This window comes from Lampetra fluviatilis, chromosome 5, assembly GCF_964198595.1.
Source record: "Lampetra fluviatilis chromosome 5, kcLamFluv1.1, whole genome shotgun sequence".
In the NCBI taxonomy this organism is placed as follows: Eukaryota; Metazoa; Chordata; class Hyperoartia; order Petromyzontiformes; family Petromyzontidae; genus Lampetra; species Lampetra fluviatilis.
Window position 1 is genome coordinate 16342852 of NC_136279.1, and position 18710 is coordinate 16361561.

At 47.2% G+C, this 18710-nt stretch overlaps 1 long non-coding RNA gene across 1 annotated transcript in view; it reads left to right on the forward strand.

Annotated features, from left to right (window-relative positions):
- LOC144932269 (uncharacterized) overlaps positions 1–575 on the forward strand; it is a 46860-nt gene extending 46285 nt beyond the window's left edge. Inside the window, exon 3 of the long non-coding RNA XR_013636883.1 lies at positions 457–575. This is a non-coding gene — a long non-coding RNA (uncharacterized LOC144932269). The remainder of the gene's footprint in view (positions 1–456) is intronic.
- Positions 576–18710: the final 18135 nt, after the last annotated feature.

Consider the following 18710-nt stretch of genomic DNA (forward strand, 5'->3'; position numbering starts at 1 on the left):
TTCACATGGCATGGAGATGCACGTGGCCTGGCACAGGTTCCGTGCTGACGTCCCCGCCACTTAGTGTCGACTGGCCGTTGTGGTTGCGTATGGCTGGGGAACGATCGTGGTTAGAGCGCTGCGCTACGAACCCGGCGATCCGCTCACGGCCAACACCAGCGACGATTTTTGATCCGGTCCTGAGCCTCCCCTAGGTCTACTCAGCCTCAAATGAGTACCTGTTGAGCTGTGTAAACGTCTCCACTGGGGAGAAAGAGGCGGTCGGGCGTGGCTACTGGTCACCCACCCGTCCATAGGTGCGTCATCGCTCATCGGATTCGTCCGGGATAAATAATGATTATTATTCTGCTACAAGCGCTTGTCCAAAACGTTTGTTCAGGCTATACGGTGTGGGGATGGGGGATAGTTTGTCTTGTGTGTGTGTGGAAAACGCCCATTGCTATGTGTGTGTGTAAGGGCGTGGAGCACAGGCGGTGCATCTGTCCGGCACCTGTCAACCCAAGGCACCTGTCAACCCAAGGCACCTGTCAACCCAAGGCACCTGTCAACCCAAGGCACCTGTCAACCCAAGGCACCTGTCAACCCAAGGCACCTGGGTCTTCGCGTGATCGCCTCGAAGTGCTCCGAGCGTAACACGGTTCGCCGTGGCGACGTCACCGCCGTTGAGTGGCGAAACAACTGCAAGTTGGTGCCCTGAGTAGGACGATTTGGGGAGCGGTGGCGCAGCGGTCAGTGCGCTGCCGCTGCAAATCCCGGCCACCTGAGTTCGATTCCCGCTCACGGCCAACGCGAGCGACGATTAGCTGAACCGGTCCTGCGCCCCCTCGACGTCTCAAATGAGTGGTATGGTGGTTAGCGCACTGAGTCTACCAACTTGGCGAAGCGCGTTCGACTCCCGTTCACGGCTAACATCGGGCCCGGATCTGGGCCTTAAACTGTTTGCAAACATCAGCCCGGGAAAGACAAATTCGGCTGGGAGTGGTGTTAGGTGCTTGCTATTAGCACTTGCACCAACAGTCTGGTAAGGGCGCTGTCCATAAATTACGTCACGCGATTTAGGACAATTTTTGACCCCCCCCCCCCCTTCGTCACATGGCGTCACAAAAAGTCAGACCCCCCCTCAAATATGATGTCACGCACCTGGAGGGGGGGGGGGGTCAGACATTCATGACGATGTGTAACGAGGGGGGGGGGGGGGTGAGAAATGTGACGTCACATCAAAATTCTCAACTTTAAATAAATGTAGACAACACGTTCTACTTAATTAAATAGACTTTTTAATAAATGTTATCTCCTACAACATCAGAGTGCAGCGCCACATTAAATACGCACTACAATGACAATAGTTTAAAGCGATTTGAAGCATGTTAAAACTATTTTTTGGAGGGGGGGGGCAGAGCTTTGTGACGTCATATTTGAGAGGGGGTCTGACTTTTTGTGACGCCGTGTGATGAGGGGGGGGGGGGGTTAAAAATCGTCCAAAATCGCGTGACGTCATTTATGGACGGCCCCTTAGGCTATACGGGGGATCTTTGTTTCAGTGTGTACAGGTGTGTCTCAGTGTGTGTGAGTGTGTGTAGCAGTATGGGTGTGTGTGGCAGTGTGTATGGGTGTGTCTTCACCGGTTGGAAGCATTTAGGCTGGCCTGCCTACGATCCATCCTGGGTTTAACCAGGCTGGATTGTGTGAGGAGCTCAGAAATCCTTGAAAGATCTGGGCAAAGTCCCATCGGTGAGCTCCTCCGGCAGGCAAGGCTGCGTTGGCTGGGTCATGTAGCCCGCATGCCCAGCCACCGCTTTTGTTCGGCCGGATCGAGGGGGCTAAACGGGCGCGGCACGGGCTAGGGAAGAGATGGAGTGATGTGGTACAGGAGGACGTGGAGCTGAGTGGACTTGCCGATGACTGGTACCAGCGGTGTCAAGATCGGCCTCTGTGGAGGAGGCTCGTTAAGGACGCTACTGGGCAGTTGAGGCAGTCGCCCTCCAGCAACAACGGAGGGCGGAGGGGCGACGCTCACAACAACGTGCAGAGCGCCGGGTGGCTAAAGCACAGCAAGTTGGCACAGTAGGGGGCACAGGTGGTGCATCAGCCAGTCATCTCGGTCATCTCAGTCAGTCGACCCGTGGCACCTGGGTCTGCCCCGTGACCTCATGCCAGCGGGCGTTCGACACTTCACGTGGCCTCAAGGTGCACATGGCCTGGCACAAGCGTCGTGGTGACGTCACCGCCACTTCGTGGAAAATGGCTGTTGTTGTTGTTGTTGGGTGTGTCTCAGTGTTTATGGGTGTGTGTAGTATGGGGGTGTGTGGCAGTGTGTATGGGTGTGTCTCAGTGTCTATGGGTGTGTGTAGCAGTATGGGTGTTTGTGTCAGTGTGTATGGGTGTGTCCAAGTGTGTATGGGTGTGCGTAGTAGTATGGGTGTGTGTGGCAGTGTGTATGAGTGTGTCTCAGTGTGTATGAGTGTGTGTAGTAGTATGGGTGTGTAGCAGTATGGGTGTTTGTGTCAGTGTGTATGGGTGTGTCTCAGTGTGTATGGGTGTGTGTAGCAGTATGGGTGTGTGTAGCAGTAGGGGTATGTGGCAGTGTGCGTGTAGTGATGTAGTGGTTCGCGCGCTGCACCGGTCCTGGGCCTCCCCTAGGTCGACTCAACCACAAATTAGTATCTGGTGCGGTGTAAACATCGCCACTAGGGAAACAAAAGTGGCCGGGCGTGCCGGCTTTCATAGGTGCTTGCTAACAGCACTTTTCCCTACAGTCTGTTAAGGTTATACGGGGGATCTTAGTCTTTTTTCTGGCAGTGTTGTGTGGGTGTGTAGCAGTGTGGGTGTGAAGCAGTGTGGGTGTGTGTGACGCCCAGTTTGAACAATTTGCCAGGGGCGCGAATGTATGAGGACACGGCATGTCTGAGTCTGGGCTCTGACTACCAACAGCGTTCTGTCTTGTTTGTGTCGTTGATGCTGATAGAGAGCAACAACTGCAATTGTACACCGAGGTGGTTAATGAGCCACATAATTGCTTTGGGAACAGCGGAGTGTATCATCGCTGCGAACGATGCCTCCCTTCGTAGTTGTAAATCCGGCATTGAGTCGTTTCTATGTTCAATGGTCCGTTCTGGGTGACGGATGTGCAGGCAACCAAAAGGCTGCGATGGGACAATTTAACTCATCAAAGCTTGTGTTTACAGCAGACCCAGCACTAGAGATCTCTCTTCGAAATAAAAGTCTCAACAATGCGCATACAGCGGCAGAGAGGCTAACACCTCTTCTTATTTTTAAATCCTTTATATTAAGTTCACTTGTTTGCTTGCTTAGGACCGTGCAAATCTTTTGGTCGTTTTTTAATCCACTTCCCGTGATCCAATCGAGCTGACATTTTGCACACAGACTCGTTGTGCGTGACAATTAATGTTCGTGAAAATTTTGTTCCAAAATTTTACACTTTTTAGGACAAAAATATTATATTTAATTACCAATTGCTTAATGCTGCTATGCAATCATCTGACCCATAGGTGGCAGCCATCTCAAGCCAGAGTACGAGAGGACTCTAGCCGCCACGCATATAAAATATGTATAGTGAAAAACTTTGTTTTTACGGGTTATACTTGTTCATTTTTTAATACTGAATACTGGTGTAGTGGGTTCCACGGAGACTGGAGACGTTGTCTCTAGACAACGTCTCCAGGGCAACACGGTTTATTGTAATTATTTAACAGGAAGCCCCCTTACTCCCACTACCTGGGGAGATATGGCCTCCGGGCTGACTTGCCCTATCACTGGGGCTGCGGGCTCTTAGTCCTCCGGCTAAGGGTGACCTGAAGGAGGCTTAACTGACCCGACCCAGCCAAGGTGCGGGTCCCGACCACTGGTCCGTGCTCGGCCCCGACCCATTAAAGGACGTCGGGTCCAGCGGTCCCAGGGTCCTAGCCGAGCTGGTCTTCTATCTTCGTCTTCAGAGCACTGCCCTGAGCCGTCCTGAGGTCCGTCTTTTATACCCACCCCTCGGGGACTCTCCACCCCCGGTACCGCCCCCTTTCTGGAACCTTCCAGGGGGCTCTGGAAGAACCCCCCAACCGCTCACCTGGGGTCCGGGGGGGGGAACTCGGCTTCTCAACGGTCCGGCTCCCTCTGTCGCTCTCTAGCTCAGGGTGGCACCCCCTGTTGGATATATGCCCCCCTTTTTAATTTTAAAATTATTTTTTTTTTAAGAATTATTCTGCCAACATAGATAATATCGTTTTTTTAATAGACACGGGGCAACGTGAGAACGGACACGCCCCCACACTCCCACAGAGGCCCCCACACACTAACACAGATGTGCGCACACCTCATTTCAAAGGAAAGAGGGCATGAAAGAAGGGTAATCAAGATCATAAAAAAACTCCCCGAATTTCACACAAGAGGAACAAGGGAGGGGGGAATGGTAGCCGGGGGGGTTCTGGAAGAAACATCCGTTCGTAAAGGAAAAAAAACCCTTTTATAAGTACAAAACCAGGCCACGAAATATATAATTATATTCTTAACAAAGGAACAACATTAACAAAAAACACAAACGGGTTTTGAACCATGTTAGACAAACTAGTACAACTTAGCCATGAAGTAAGCAAACAGTATCCATCCTCACTACAATTGAAAATCAGACTACAGTCTGCACCAGAATCGCGACCCATCATTGTTAATTAAATACTGACATTATTTACCTTTATAGAATTTCTACACGGCCGGGCCGAAGCATCGAAGAACAATTATGGCATATATTTCGCTCCAAAACAAAATTCTTAGCCGGGATAGCAGATTAAATAATCACAAGAAGTCAAATAATAAGTACGGAATTAAAGTGAATATCCTAGGAGCTAACGGTGAATAAGGCTCTCAAAATTAACCAAACACAACAACCCCCTGAAAACAACAGCAGCAACACGACCGTCTTTGTCTTTCCGAGAGGATCTCCACACGCAGGCACCAAGCCGGGAAATGACACCAATAAAACTCCCGGGCAATGGCTCAAAGGAAATTAACACGCTCTCAGAAATAAATAAATAAGCGCATGCGCCGGGCGCTTCCACCGTGGAAACAACCGTCTTTGTCTTCCCACAACACGGACAGCAAAAATTGCACACGCAAGGAATAACATCTCCATGAGAGATCGGGTCACGATGAAACATCGGGAACACGGTTTCGGCTTAACTGGGGCATAATGGAATAAGTCGCATTTCAACTTCCAAACCAAAACAACTTAAGCTGTGTGAGACAAAAGATATGATCCCCGAGCGAGGGCGGAAATAATTAAGCTCGCTTAACGCGTAGGTTGTCGCGACAAATATTATTCAGTAACAAAAACATGGATTCGAATATCTCTTTTATATATATAACTCGACGCGAATCATCGGTCTGGCTAATGTATAACTTCGTTGGCGCCGTCACGAGCCCCCCCCCCTTCCAGAACGACAACAGCTGTGTCTTCAGAGCTAATAAACACGGACAAACACGCAAGCGAAACACACGGACGAACACACACACACAGGAAGGTTTTATGACAGACTTTGAACAACTCGGGAAACGGAGGGCATTTTCTCAACATAAGCCGGGGAAAAATCCATTCAACTCACTTCGTCAGGGGCCTGGCCCCCCACCACACATCGCCAGGGCTTCAACTCCACCACAGATCGTCAAGAAGCTTTCGTCATCCAGCATGACGAGAATCGCGAGGTAGCGACGTGCTGCTACAAGCCGAGGTCTGCACCACCTAAGAAGAATTACTACACTGAGCCGCCGAGCTGCGAGTGAAACGGACGGAGATTCCAGCTATCACTCTCGAGCCAACAACTTCAACCCAACGTCAATATCAGCAACGAGCGAAAGCATCGTTCATCGCCAGAGCGACAACCAACGAGAACCGACTCGTCATCCAGCAGTGGAGAGAAAGAGCGCGCCACCGCGCCGTCAGCTACGAGAGCGCGCCACCGCGCCGTCAGCTACGAGAGCGCGCCACCGCGCCGTCAGCTACGAGAGCGCGCCACCGCGCCGTCAGCTACGAGAGCGCGCCACCGCGCCGTCAGCTACGAGAGCGCGCCACCGCGCCGTCAGCTACGAGAGCGCGCCACCGCGCCGTCAGCTACGAGAGCGCGCCACCGCGCCGTCAGCTACGAGAGCGCGCCACCGCGCCGTCAGCTACGAGAGCGCGCCACCGCGCCGTCAGCTACGAGAGCGCGCCACCGCGCCGTCAGCTACGAGAGCGCGCCACCGCGCCGTCAGCTACGAGAGCGCGCCACCGCGCCGTCAGCTACGAGAGCGCGCCACCGCGCCGTCAGCTACGAGAGCGCGCCACCGCGCCGTCAGCTACGAGAGCGCGCCACCGCGCCGTCAGCTACGAGAGCGCGCCACCGCGCCGTCAGCTACGAGAGCGCGCCACCGCGCCGTCAGCTACGAGAGCGCGCCACCGCGCCGTCAGCTACGAGAGCGCGCCACCGCGCCGTCAGCTACCGAGAGCGCGCCACCGCGCCGTCAGCTACCGAGGGCCGCCAAGCGCCGCCAAGCGCCGCCGCTCACCTCATCGCGGAGAAAGTGTCAGCTGCAACTCGCACAGACGGCAGAGAGGTTGTATCACTCCCCACATACAGACTCGAGGAAACACAGAGAAAATCTTGTCAAACCAGTTTCCTTTGTCATAGAGCCTCGCCGAAGAATTAATTAAAACAGAGCCAGATTAGCTCTCCCGCAACACGCCCTCACCCACCATTGACTCCAACATTCCGTTAAAAGAATATTATACTTACCGATGAATCTATTGACATATACTTTCGCCTCGGGGATACAATAAGTGCTTTTATTAACGCAAAACGAAATGTGTCATGCTTGTTTTCAAACTCGGCCAGTCGCCGATGGTGATCGATACAAAAACGAACTAATGAGATGCCTGGTGGAGAGGTAGAGGTTACGATTGCATAATAATTTTTGGTCATTCAGTTCGTTAAATGCACAATATCGAAAATGCATAAGAGTTTGAGTTATTCAATTTAGTAAATGCATAAGTGTTCATTCATTCATTTTAGTCAATGCTTAATCTCGTAATTGCATAAGAATTTTAGTTATCCATATTAATCGAATGCTTGATATCGCAAATGCATAAGTGTTTGGTTATTCATGAATTATTGACGCATGTTTGACCTGCATGATAGAATGTCACATGCTTGTTAGAATAAAATTGCTTAACACCAACTGTTCGAGTGCTTCTTTCTAAGTCCATGCAAAACCATCATATTTTTGATAACTGTATCCTGTGATGAGATATGAAAATGGAGACCTAAATATCATAACACACGCTAGGATAATCGGTAAACGTTTAATCATTGATCATCGTGTTATCCTGATTGACATAACTCTGGATAAACGAAGCTGAGCCTAATTACCACAACTGCTCACATTAACATCATCGCAAGCATCCGCATAAATTACCACGACTATCTCCGCGATTATCATAATTTATGCATACAATTACTCACACCATCATAATATATGCATATAATCACATGCACTATCATAATTTATGCATATCATTACTCACACCATCATAAGTTATGCATGTATAATTACACACATTAACATAATTAATGCGATTTGCGCATTTTTCGGAAAATTATTAATTTTTATTATTTTCATCAAAATTTCATAACTCCGACACATACAACATAATGGGTGGCTCGTCCGGGATTTCTCACAGACAGTGTTTTGCATGGATGAAGGAATGAATCACTTCGTGTTAACCAGAATATCGTGACCAAACATTGCATTGTGATTGTAAACGGGCGTAAAACAAAAAAAAAACGCCCTCTAAGGTCAAAACCCAGAATAGCAGGTTGAAACAGAGACAGTGGAATTAAGATAATATCGTATCAAACCGATTGCATCCTGTGATAAATGGTGTTAGAGGTACGCACTCTGAATCGGAAAATAACAATAGCTCGAGTCAAACTGACTACACTCTGTGAGATAATTGTTTTATATGCACTCTAAAAGGAATTGTCAAAGTAACTCTTGCCATACCTAAGATGCTAGGATTAGGAATAATTTTTGAATGGGTTACGGGGTACGGGGAACTCGTATTAAAACGTACCGACCAATCTGTTACAAAGCAGTACAGTCAGAGAGACATATGGGAAGGGAGCTGTATCGATAACACGAACACACCTCGGGGGAAACTAATTGACTGGATAAAATGTAAGGAAGGCGAACACGATGCAAAAGCTGCAGAGAAGGCAGGACAGGACTCATGCCTTTTCACACAGGCATACAGACAGGGATGGTGGAATGAAGGAAAAATCGGAATGGAAACAGGAGAGAAATCGTCTCTAATAAACGAGGAAAAATGTCCTCACACCATCGTAAGGGAGGAGAAATCAGGGCTCGCGACACCAGCGAAACTCACAGACGTGGATCCACAGAATAAATATGGACATAACATTAAATCACACTCTTGGGTACGTGGACAGAGTCCAGGGACTAATCGCAAAAAAATTATGGATATCGAACAAAAAATCCTTGACAAACAGAAACCTTCACAATTCGAGAGAAGGGATGGAGAGATACATATGCAAACAAAAACATGTGAGACTGACAACTTCACAGATAGAGGGAGGCAAAATGTTAAAGTAAAGTCGACTGGACATGCTCCACTAAGGGCAGAGGCAAAAACTGAAGGGAAACGGCAACACGAGCGACACGGCACGGGGCGCGCACACAGAAAATGCACACCGCTTAACCACGCCCGACACAGTACAGATCAAAGTGACAGATTGCCTGATGATAACTTGTTTGATGATGACGCTGTCGGCAATCGACTTTCGGAATACCTATTCACCAGTAAAACCCTTAAATTGATGGACAAGGCTCTAATCAGAATTCCCGATTTTGACCCCCACAATAAGACTATGGATATCCACACACATATCGCAACAATAGAAGAGGAGGCAATGATTAGAGGGCTGATGAGACGGGATGAAAAAGCGAGTTTGTTGAAACGAAGCTTACATAAAGATTCTATTCCATGGGTAAAGTCACTACCACACAAGGTTAGAAATGATTTTAAACAACTGAGCCTGGCAGTGATTCGGAAGTTTGGAGAATATTCGACACTCACTGAAGGGTTTTATGCTGTAAAATCGATGACCCAGGGCATGGACCAAGATCCACGTGACTACCTCGTACAATTTAAAAGAGCGTATTACGCAGGCGATGTGAATCAATACCACGAAGGAGATAAAATGTTCAAAATTATGTTTTTTGAATCCTTGAGCCCAGAGATTACAGAAAGGGTGAGAATGGTTTTGAATCCAGAAACCGCATCCTTACGCCGCATAGAGAGCAAGGCGTACATGGCATGGTTGTACAGAGCTAAGAATCAGAATTCGGATCCAGAACACAGGGAGAGGGATAAGGAACCCAGCCTCTCAGAGAGGAATAAAAATCACCGAACAGTCCCACAATGCCTAGAAGAGCAAACACACACGCACCTGTGGCAAAATAACCCAGAGAGAGGTTGGCACGAGAATGAGAGCGGCACAAAGCCGAACATTGAGAGGAATCGCAGGAGGGGGAGGTTCAGAACAGAACCATACCAACACCCCATGCCACGACACACACGAGGCCAAAGTTGCACACTAAGATGGCGAGATAACCACCTAGCGGGAAGGTGTTACACAGACCGCGGAGGTATGGATGCGAACATTCAGAGGAATCGCAGGATGGGAGGTCAAACACAATCGATCCAATTCCGACCAATTCCTCCACCGGCTATACCAGGAGGGAATAGAGGAATAACACAGAATGCGGTCCAAATACATGATGAACCACCCGCCGAGGTTTTGTTAAACCCCGAGCTCAATGGGAAATACAAGCAGGCTGCAGGTGACAGGGCGGGCAAAAACACGGACGGTGCTCTCGTGAAAGGCACGCGGATCGGGTGCGGGGTTGCATTGAGGCGTGATCGGACAGTAGATAACAGACAGCAGAGACAAAGAGAGCACACAGAGACACGCCCTGAGGAGCGCAGGCGTGAGCCTTTGAATGAAAAATATCCAAGGGAAACCAAAATGTATGTGGATCGGAGTGCTAAAATGGAGACAAATGTTCATGACATATCGGGAATGGTGTTAAAATCTAACACACTCGTAAAAACAAAGAGGGCAACATTACGAGGGACAGAATTAAATCGACACACAAACTCGGCAAATGTGCATGTAATCGCAGAGAGAGCGAATGCCACGAACCAAGTGTCAAAGTGGGTTGTGTGCGCGAATTCTGATTATGTACAGCACAATTTTTCACCACACACTCCCACGACGCGAGAGAGTGAGAGAGAAAATTACAAAAACGAACCCGAAAACCGTGATCGAATTATCAAAGTGATAAGTGGTAAACCAGGCAACATGAGGAAGGTAACGCATAAATGCGTTCGAAACCGCTACCTAGCGTTTCCCAGGATTTAACAAAAACAAAGATGAAATTCGTCGGAATTATGATGTATGAGAACCATGTAACTGATGATATCGATGTTTTAACGTGTTGTTAATTTCCTTGCTTAATTCAAATGTAACCATGGTAAGCAAAAACAAAAATGAATATTCGTCGGAATTATGATGTACGAGAACCAATGTAACGCAATATCGATGTTAACGGTTGTTATTTCCTTTGCTAATTCAGATGTAACCAGATTAAGATTGTAATACGTGCACGCGCGTTGTAAGAAATAACCGCCGAGAGTAAGGGCGGCTGATGGGATGCATGACATAAAAAGGGGGCATTACTTTGTTTGAAAATTCGCCAGTGGCCAAATCGACCCCTGATAATTTTCAAAAGGGCGGACTGTTGGATATATGCCCCCCTTTTTAATTTTAAAATTATTTTTTTTTTAAGAATTATTCTGCCAACATAGATAATATCGTTTTTTTAATAGACACGGGGCAACGTGAGAACGGACACGCCCCCACACTCCCACAGAGGCCCCCACACACTAACACAGATGTGCGCACACCTCATTTCAAAGGAAAGAGGGCATGAAAGAAGGGTAATCAAGATCATAAAAAAACTCCCCGAATTTCACACAAGAGGAACAAGGGAGGGGGGAATGGTAGCCGGGGGGGTTCTGGAAGAAACATCCGTTCGTAAAGGAAAAAAAACCCTTTTATAAGTACAAAACCAGGCCACGAAATATATAATTATATTCTTAACAAAGGAACAACATTAACAAAAAACACAAACGGGTTTTGAACCATGTTAGACAAACTAGTACAACTTAGCCATGAAGTAAGCAAACAGTATCCATCCTCACTACAATTGAAAATCAGACTACAGTCTGCACCAGAATCGCGACCCATCATTGTTAATTAAATACTGACATTATTTACCTTTATAGAATTTCTACACGGCCGGGCCGAAGCATCGAAGAACAATTATGGCATATATTTCGCTCCAAAACAAAATTCTTAGCCGGGATAGCAGATTAAATAATCACAAGAAGTCAAATAATAAGTACGGAATTAAAGTGAATATCCTAGGAGCTAACGGTGAATAAGGCTCTCAAAATTAACCAAACACAACAACCCCCTGAAAACAACAGCAGCAACACGACCGTCTTTGTCTTTCCGAGAGGATCTCCACACGCAGGCACCAAGCCGGGAAATGACACCAATAAAACTCCCGGGCAATGGCTCAAAGGAAATTAACACGCTCTCAGAAATAAATAAATAAGCGCATGCGCCGGGCGCTTCCACCGTGGAAACAACCGTCTTTGTCTTCCCACAACACGGACAGCAAAAATTGCACACGCAAGGAATAACATCTCCATGAGAGATCGGGTCACGATGAAACATCGGGAACACGGTTTCGGCTTAACTGGGGCATAATGGAATAAGTCGCATTTCAACTTCCAAACCAAAACAACTTAAGCTGTGTGAGACAAAAGATATGATCCCCGAGCGAGGGCGGAAATAATTAAGCTCGCTTAACGCGTAGGTTGTCGCGACAAATATTATTCAGTAACAAAAACATGGATTCGAATATCTCTTTTATATATATAACTCGACGCGAATCATCGGTCTGGCTAATGTATAACTTCGTTGGCGCCGTCACGAGCCCCCCCCCCTTCCAGAACGACAACAGCTGTGTCTTCAGAGCTAATAAACACGGACAAACACGCAAGCGAAACACACGGACGAACACACACACACAGGAAGGTTTTATGACAGACTTTGAACAACTCGGGAAACGGAGGGCATTTTCTCAACATAAGCCGGGGAAAAATCCATTCAACTCACTTCGTCAGGGGCCTGGCCCCCCACCACACATCGCCAGGGCTTCAACTCCACCACAGATCGTCAAGAAGCTTTCGTCATCCAGCATGACGAGAATCGCGAGGTAGCGACGTGCTGCTACAAGCCGAGGTCTGCACCACCTAAGAAGAATTACTACACTGAGCCGCCGAGCTGCGAGTGAAACGGACGGAGATTCCAGCTATCACTCTCGAGCCAACAACTTCAACCCAACGTCAATATCAGCAACGAGCGAAAGCATCGTTCATCGCCAGAGCGACAACCAACGAGAACCGACTCGTCATCCAGCAGTGGAGAGAAAGAGCGCGCCACCGCGCCGTCAGCTACGAGAGCGCGCCACCGCGCCGTCAGCTACGAGAGCGCGCCACCGCGCCGTCAGCTACGAGAGCGCGCCACCGCGCCGTCAGCTACGAGAGCGCGCCACCGCGCCGTCAGCTACGAGAGCGCGCCACCGCGCCGTCAGCTACGAGAGCGCGCCACCGCGCCGTCAGCTACGAGAGCGCGCCACCGCGCCGTCAGCTACGAGAGCGCGCCACCGCGCCGTCAGCTACGAGAGCGCGCCACCGCGCCGTCAGCTACGAGAGCGCGCCACCGCGCCGTCAGCTACGAGAGCGCGCCACCGCGCCGTCAGCTACGAGAGCGCGCCACCGCGCCGTCAGCTACGAGAGCGCGCCACCGCGCCGTCAGCTACGAGAGCGCGCCACCGCGCCGTCAGCTACGAGAGCGCGCCACCGCGCCGTCAGCTACGAGAGCGCGCCACCGCGCCGTCAGCTACGAGAGCGCGCCACCGCGCCGTCAGCTACCGAGAGCGCGCCACCGCGCCGTCAGCTACCGAGGGCCGCCAAGCGCCGCCAAGCGCCGCCGCTCACCTCATCGCGGAGAAAGTGTCAGCTGCAACTCGCACAGACGGCAGAGAGGTTGTATCACTCCCCACATACAGACTCGAGGAAACACAGAGAAAATCTTGTCAAACCAGTTTCCTTTGTCATAGAGCCTCGCCGAAGAATTAATTAAAACAGAGCCAGATTAGCTCTCCCGCAACACGCCCTCACCCACCATTGACTCCAACATTCCGTTAAAAGAATATTATACTTACCGATGAATCTATTGACATATACTTTCGCCTCGGGGATACAATAAGTGCTTTTATTAACGCAAAACGAAATGTGTCATGCTTGTTTTCAAACTCGGCCAGTCGCCGATGGTGATCGATACAAAAACGAACTAATGAGATGCCTGGTGGAGAGGTAGAGGTTACGATTGCATAATAATTTTTGGTCATTCAGTTCGTTAAATGCACAATATCGAAAATGCATAAGAGTTTGAGTTATTCAATTTAGTAAATGCATAAGTGTTCATTCATTCATTTTAGTCAATGCTTAATCTCGTAATTGCATAAGAATTTTAGTTATCCATATTAATCGAATGCTTGATATCGCAAATGCATAAGTGTTTGGTTATTCATGAATTATTGACGCATGTTTGACCTGCATGATAGAATGTCACATGCTTGTTAGAATAAAATTGCTTAACACCAACTGTTCGAGTGCTTCTTTCTAAGTCCATGCAAAACCATCATATTTTTGATAACTGTATCCTGTGATGAGATATGAAAATGGAGACCTAAATATCATAACACACGCTAGGATAATCGGTAAACGTTTAATCATTGATCATCGTGTTATCCTGATTGACATAACTCTGGATAAACGAAGCTGAGCCTAATTACCACAACTGCTCACATTAACATCATCGCAAGCATCCGCATAAATTACCACGACTATCTCCGCGATTATCATAATTTATGCATACAATTACTCACACCATCATAATATATGCATATAATCACATGCACTATCATAATTTATGCATATCATTACTCACACCATCATAAGTTATGCATGTATAATTACACACATTAACATAATTAATGCGATTTGCGCATTTTTCGGAAAATTATTAATTTTTATTATTTTCATCAAAATTTCATAACTCCGACACATACAACATAATGGGTGGCTCGTCCGGGATTTCTCACAGACAGTGTTTTGCATGGATGAAGGAATGAATCACTTCGTGTTAACCAGAATATCGTGACCAAACATTGCATTGTGATTGTAAACGGGCGTAAAACAAAAAAAAAACGCCCTCTAAGGTCAAAACCCAGAATAGCAGGTTGAAACAGAGACAGTGGAATTAAGATAATATCGTATCAAACCGATTGCATCCTGTGATAAATGGTGTTAGAGGTACGCACTCTGAATCGGAAAATAACAATAGCTCGAGTCAAACTGACTACACTCTGTGAGATAATTGTTTTATATGCACTCTAAAAGGAATTGTCAAAGTAACTCTTGCCATACCTAAGATGCTAGGATTAGGAATAATTTTTGAATGGGTTACGGGGTACGGGGAACTCGTATTAAAACGTACCGACCAATCTGTTACAAAGCAGTACAGTCAGAGAGACATATGGGAAGGGAGCTGTATCGATAACACGAACACACCTCGGGGGAAACTAATTGACTGGATAAAATGTAAGGAAGGCGAACACGATGCAAAAGCTGCAGAGAAGGCAGGACAGGACTCATGCCTTTTCACACAGGCATACAGACAGGGATGGTGGAATGAAGGAAAAATCGGAATGGAAACAGGAGAGAAATCGTCTCTAATAAACGAGGAAAAATGTCCTCACACCATCGTAAGGGAGGAGAAATCAGGGCTCGCGACACCAGCGAAACTCACAGACGTGGATCCACAGAATAAATATGGACATAACATTAAATCACACTCTTGGGTACGTGGACAGAGTCCAGGGACTAATCGCAAAAAAATTATGGATATCGAACAAAAAATCCTTGACAAACAGAAACCTTCACAATTCGAGAGAAGGGATGGAGAGATACATATGCAAACAAAAACATGTGAGACTGACAACTTCACAGATAGAGGGAGGCAAAATGTTAAAGTAAAGTCGACTGGACATGCTCCACTAAGGGCAGAGGCAAAAACTGAAGGGAAACGGCAACACGAGCGACACGGCACGGGGCGCGCACACAGAAAATGCACACCGCTTAACCACGCCCGACACAGTACAGATCAAAGTGACAGATTGCCTGATGATAACTTGTTTGATGATGACGCTGTCGGCAATCGACTTTCGGAATACCTATTCACCAGTAAAACCCTTAAATTGATGGACAAGGCTCTAATCAGAATTCCCGATTTTGACCCCCACAATAAGACTATGGATATCCACACACATATCGCAACAATAGAAGAGGAGGCAATGATTAGAGGGCTGATGAGACGGGATGAAAAAGCGAGTTTGTTGAAACGAAGCTTACATAAAGATTCTATTCCATGGGTAAAGTCACTACCACACAAGGTTAGAAATGATTTTAAACAACTGAGCCTGGCAGTGATTCGGAAGTTTGGAGAATATTCGACACTCACTGAAGGGTTTTATGCTGTAAAATCGATGACCCAGGGCATGGACCAAGATCCACGTGACTACCTCGTACAATTTAAAAGAGCGTATTACGCAGGCGATGTGAATCAATACCACGAAGGAGATAAAATGTTCAAAATTATGTTTTTTGAATCCTTGAGCCCAGAGATTACAGAAAGGGTGAGAATGGTTTTGAATCCAGAAACCGCATCCTTACGCCGCATAGAGAGCAAGGCGTACATGGCATGGTTGTACAGAGCTAAGAATCAGAATTCGGATCCAGAACACAGGGAGAGGGATAAGGAACCCAGCCTCTCAGAGAGGAATAAAAATCACCGAACAGTCCCACAATGCCTAGAAGAGCAAACACACACGCACCTGTGGCAAAATAACCCAGAGAGAGGTTGGCACGAGAATGAGAGCGGCACAAAGCCGAACATTGAGAGGAATCGCAGGAGGGGGAGGTTCAGAACAGAACCATACCAACACCCCATGCCACGACACACACGAGGCCAAAGTTGCACACTAAGATGGCGAGATAACCACCTAGCGGGAAGGTGTTACACAGACCGCGGAGGTATGGATGCGAACATTCAGAGGAATCGCAGGATGGGAGGTCAAACACAATCGATCCAATTCCGACCAATTCCTCCACCGGCTATACCAGGAGGGAATAGAGGAATAACACAGAATGCGGTCCAAATACATGATGAACCACCCGCCGAGGTTTTGTTAAACCCCGAGCTCAATGGGAAATACAAGCAGGCTGCAGGTGACAGGGCGGGCAAAAACACGGACGGTGCTCTCGTGAAAGGCACGCGGATCGGGTGCGGGGTTGCATTGAGGCGTGATCGGACAGTAGATAACAGACAGCAGAGACAAAGAGAGCACACAGAGACACGCCCTGAGGAGCGCAGGCGTGAGCCTTTGAATGAAAAATATCCAAGGGAAACCAAAATGTATGTGGATCGGAGTGCTAAAATGGAGACAAATGTTCATGACATATCGGGAATGGTGTTAAAATCTAACACACTCGTAAAAACAAAGAGGGCAACATTACGAGGGACAGAATTAAATCGACACACAAACTCGGCAAATGTGCATGTAATCGCAGAGAGAGCGAATGCCACGAACCAAGTGTCAAAGTGGGTTGTGTGCGCGAATTCTGATTATGTACAGCACAATTTTTCACCACACACTCCCACGACGCGAGAGAGTGAGAGAGAAAATTACAAAAACGAACCCGAAAACCGTGATCGAATTATCAAAGTGATAAGTGGTAAACCAGGCAACATGAGGAAGGTAACGCATAAATGCGTTCGAAACCGCTACCTAGCGTTTCCCAGGATTTAACAAAAACAAAGATGAAATTCGTCGGAATTATGATGTATGAGAACCATGTAACTGATGATATCGATGTTTTAACGTGTTGTTAATTTCCTTGCTTAATTCAAATGTAACCATGGTAAGCAAAAACAAAAATGAATATTCGTCGGAATTATGATGTACGAGAACCAATGTAACGCAATATCGATGTTAACGGTTGTTATTTCCTTTGCTAATTCAGATGTAACCAGATTAAGATTGTAATACGTGCACGCGCGTTGTAAGAAATAACCGCCGAGAGTAAGGGCGGCTGATGGGATGCATGACATAAAAAGGGGGCATTACTTTGTTTGAAAATTCGCCAGTGGCCAAATCGACCCCTGATAATTTTCAAAAGGGCGGACTGTTGGATATATGCCCCCCTTTTTAATTTTAAAATTATTTTTTTTTTAAGAATTATTCTGCCAACATAGATAATATCGTTTTTTTAATAGACACGGGGCAACGTGAGAACGGACACGCCCCCACACTCCCACAGAGGCCCCCACACACTAACACAGATGTGCGCACACCTCATTTCAAAGGAAAGAGGGCATGAAAGAAGGGTAATCAAGATCATAAAAAAACTCCCCGAATTTCACACAAGAGGAACAAGGGAGGGGGGAATGGTAGCCGGGGGGGTTCTGGAAGAAACATCCGTTCGTAAAGGAAAAAAAACCCTTTTATAAGTACAAAACCAGGCCACGAAATATATAATTATATTCTTAACAAAGGAACAACATTAACAAAAAACACAAACGGGTTTTGAACCATGTTAGACAAACTAGTACAACTTAGCCATGAAGTAAGCAAACAGTATCCATCCTCACTACAATTGAAAATCAGACTACAGTCTGCACCAGAATCGCGACCCATCATTGTTAATTAAATACTGACATTATTTACCTTTATAGAATTTCTACACGGCCGGGCCGAAGCATCGAAGAACAATTATGGCATATATTTCGCTCCAAAACAAAATTCTTAGCCGGGATAGCAGATTAAATAATCACAAGAAGTCAAATAATAAGTACGGAATTAAAGTGAATATCCTAGGAGCTAACGGTGAATAAGGCTCTCAAAATTAACCAAACACAACAACCCCCTGAAAACAACAGCAGCAACACGACCGTCTTTGTCTTTCCGAGAGGATCTCCACACGCAGGCACCAAGCCGGGAAATGACACCAATAAAACTCCCGGGCAATGGCTCAAAGGAAATTAACACGCTCTCAGAAATAAATAAATAAGCGCATGCGCCGGGCGCTTCCACCGTGGAAACAACCGTCTTTGTCTTCCCACAACACGGACAGCAAAAATTGCACACGCAAGGAATAACATCTCCATGAGAGATCGGGTCACGATGAAACATCGGGAACACGGTTTCGGCTTAACTGGGGCATAATGGAATAAGTCGCATTTCAACTTCCAAACCAAAACAACTTAAGCTGTGTGAGACAAAAGATATGATCCCCGAGCGAGGGCGGAAATAATTAAGCTCGCTTAACGCGTAGGTTGTCGCGACAAATATTATTCAGTAACAAAAACATGGATTCGAATATCTCTTTTATA